Genomic DNA, 3,737 nt, shown 5'->3' with positions numbered 1-3,737 from the left:
GCTGCAATTTGGGTCTTTCACTTCCTGTGTTAATTTCAATGATATACAGACTCTGCTATTCTCATTGAAATAAGAAAAATCTTCGTGGTCATCAGTTTATTTTATGTGGAATAAGTTTGAAGAGCCAGCCACCATTCTCTGGATTACAGAAGGAAAATCTCAAGTGCCCATTTTGAAGAGCAGTGTCATTAAACCGGATGAGAATCTGAGACAGCACAACAGAACTCCTGGAATTAGGGTTGAAGGGAATTTCTCAGAGCATAGCAATAACCTCTGGAATGTGCATGTCTTCAAAATCACATTTACTAGGACCACTTCCTGACACAGGACAGTGACATGCTTTGGAGGATGAGGAGCAAGGACCTCAAATGAGGAACCGGGAGCAAGGACCTCAAATGCCAGCCACATGCTTCCCATGTGACAGAGAACCCAGATGCTGCCTTTCTTTCAAGAAGGTATCTTCTGATCTTATGTCACCTGCTGAGATGAAGGAGGTGGCATGGACTACCACCACCACAATGGCTTGTAAAGGAGAAGGCAGAGGCCCAGGCAGTGATTCTAGGCAGCCCAGGTGGCAGGGAGGAGAAGGAAGGTGGTAGCCGGGCATCACTTCATCTCCTTGAGGCATTGACGGCATGACCCAGGGAACTGACACTGTAACCCCTTGAGGATGATTCTGTTTGCCTCTACTTTTGGTGGAAATGGGGCTCAGAGAAAATGAGATCCCTTGCCCATGTCAGAGAGTCAGTAAATGAAAATCATGATTTGCTTTTGTCTCCCTACCAACTCACCAAGCCTCTTCCCATATAGATGTCCAGCTCACCATTGTCCAAGAAATGTCATGTGTCTAGGCCTGATCCAAAGTCAGGCTCTAACTGCTCTCCTGCTCATTATGTGCTCTCTAAAGCATCCTCTGTGCCAATGAATAGAGTGACAAAGAAAGGCAGTGAAATAGACATAGATGAAGGTCTTTAATCCTGGTAGCTGTACGTGCTTGGCTATGAGGCAATGAAGTGACTCCAGACCTCCAGTGTATTGGTATCAAGCCTGCAGTGTCTGGGAGTGGAGATTGCCAAGAACATCATCCTTGGGAGTGTCAAGGCTGTCACCCTGCATGACCAGAGCACTGCACAGTGGACTGAACTATCCTCACAGTTCTACCTGCAGGAGGAGGACATCAGTAAAAACCGGGCTGAGGTATTGCATCCCCACCTCGCTGGACTCAACAGCTATGTACATGCCTGTCAGTGCTTACACTGGGCCCCTTGGAGGACCAGCTGTGGGTGGGTGAATTCTGTTACAACCGTAGTATCAAGATGGTAGTTACAGACACAAGGGGCCTATTTGGGCAGCTTTTCTGTGACTTTGGAGAGGAAATGATCCTCACAGGTTCCGGTGGGGAGCAACCATTCAGTGCTATGGTATCTATGGTTATCAAGGACAGCCCCAGTGTGGTTACCTGTCTGGATGATGCCTGACATGGGTTCAAGATTGGTGACTTTGTCTCCTTTTCAGAAGTGTAGGGCATGATAAAACTCAATGGAAATCAGCCCACAGAAATCAAAGTTTTGGATCCCTACGCCTTTAGCATCTGTGACACTTCCAACTTCTCCAACTACGTCCATGAAGGTATCATCAGTCGCATCAAAGTACCTAAGAAGACTAGCTTTGAATTCTTGCTAACTTCACTGGCAGATGCTGACTTTGTGATAACAGCACAACCAATACTCTAACAACATCTGGCAACTGCTGCACAACTTTCCTCCTGAACAGCTCACAAGCTCAGGAGCCCTGTCCTGGTCTGGGCCCAAATGCTGTCCACACCCACTCACCTTTGACATCAGCAACTGCTATACCTACACTATTTGGTGGCTGCTGCCAATCTGTTTGTCCAAACCTATGGGCTGACAGGCTCTCAGGGCCAAACTGCTGTGGCCACACTCCTACAGTCTGCGCAGATCCCAAGTCTGGTGTCAAGATCCATTTCTCTAACCAAGAACTGCAAAGTGCCAATGCCTCTGTTGACTGTTGATGACAGCCATCTAGAGGGCTCAAGGTCATGCTGCCCAGCCCAGACAAGCTCCCTGGGTTCAAAATGTACCCCATCAACTTTGAGAAGGATGATGAGAGCGACTTTCACATGGATTTCATTATGGCTGTGTCCAATCTCTGGGAAGATAATTATTACATTATCCCTACAGACAGGCACAAGGACAAGCTGATTGCAGGCAAGATCATCCTAGCTATTGCCACAACCGCAGCAGCTATGGTTGGCCTTGTGTGTCTGGAACTGTACAAGGTGGTGCAGGGGCACTGACAACTTGATTCCTATAAGAATGGCTTCCTCAACTTAGCCCTGCCTTACTGTTGCTTTTCTGAACCCCTTGCTGCACCTCTTCACCAATTCTATAATCAAGAGTTAACATTGTGGGATTGCTTTGAGGTTTGGGGGCTGCGGCCTGACAGTGAAGAGATGACCCTCAAACAGTTTCTCAACTACTTTAAGACAGAGCACAAAATTGGAGATCATTATGCTATCCCAGGGTGCATCCATGCTCTATCCCTTCTTTGTGCCAGCCACCAAGCTCAAGGAAGTTGGATCAGCCAATGACGGAGACTGTGAGCTGGGTGTTGAAGCGAAAATTGGGCTATCGTGTGTGGCCACCAGGTGGGTGCTTGAGCTGTGCTACAACAAATAAGTGGCAAGGATGTGGAGGTCCCGTATGTATGATACACCATCAGCTGGCCCTGCCTACTCCTCTAGACTGTCCCTAATCTACCCCTCTCAGACCCCTTCTAGACTGGGGCTACCTAAGCCTGGTGTTCCCTCACCATACCCCTCCCCAAACCCTACTTGCTGCTGCTTCCTATCTTGTTTGGAACCTGAACCCTAATAAAAAATTATTACCCCCCCCAAAAAGAAGGTATTTTCTTGTTGATGCCTTGACTTGAGCATTTTCACAGCTCTAGAACTGTAAATTTGCAAATTCATAAGCCCCATCTGTAAAAGCCAATCCATTTCTGTTATATTGCATTCTACCAGCTTTAACAAACCAAAACAATCTGGGATCTTGGTTTCTGAGCTCAAAAATTTTTTCCTGGTTGATTTTTGTCCAATGCAAACATTTGTGGTGCAGCCTTTAAGGCTATAGCTGTTACTACTTTCATAAGCATTATTGTGCCCTAGGAACTGGTATTTGTAGCATTCCTACAATTCCTTGTTCAATTTTATTCAAAACAGAACTTTTCCAGAAGGCCACTAGCCTCTTTATCATGTCCTTGGTGATCACTGTTCTCTGGTTGATCTCTGGCCTGGTGAATCACTGTAAGCTTGGGTTTGTCAGGATAATTGTCTGTATTCCTTGCCAAGCAAAGCTACCTGTTTTTCTCTGGCCAAGGAGAAGTCTGGAGCCATGTGATTCTGAGTTCTACCATCTTGGGTGAACAGTAGTTTACAGACTTAGTCATTGTTCTCATTTGCTAGCTGCTGGAATGCAATATACCAGAAATGGAATGGCTTTTTAAAAGGGTAATTTACTAAATTGCTAGTTTACAGTTCAAAGACCAAGAAAATGTCCCAATTAAAACAAGTCTATAGAAATTTCCAATCAAAGGTATCCATCCAGGGAAAGATACCTTGGTTCAAGAAGGCTGATGAAGTTCAGGGTTTCTCTCTCAAGTGAGAAGGCCCAAGGCAAACACAGTCAGGGCTTCACTCTCAGCTGGAAGGCACATGG

The 3,737-nt window shown here is 46.1% G+C and overlaps 1 pseudogene; it reads left to right on the top strand.

Moving 5' to 3' along the window:
• The first annotated feature begins 635 nt into the window (after positions 1-635).
• On the top strand, positions 636-2,764 carry LOC143657666 (ubiquitin-like modifier-activating enzyme 1 pseudogene; annotated as a pseudogene).
• The last annotated feature ends 973 nt before the right edge of the window (positions 2,765-3,737 follow it).

This window comes from Tamandua tetradactyla, chromosome 2 (genome assembly GCF_023851605.1).
Source record: "Tamandua tetradactyla isolate mTamTet1 chromosome 2, mTamTet1.pri, whole genome shotgun sequence".
Classification (NCBI taxonomy): domain Eukaryota; kingdom Metazoa; phylum Chordata; class Mammalia; order Pilosa; family Myrmecophagidae; genus Tamandua; species Tamandua tetradactyla.
Note: the sequence above shows the minus strand (reverse complement) of the source record. Positions and strands in the feature narration are given on the sequence as shown.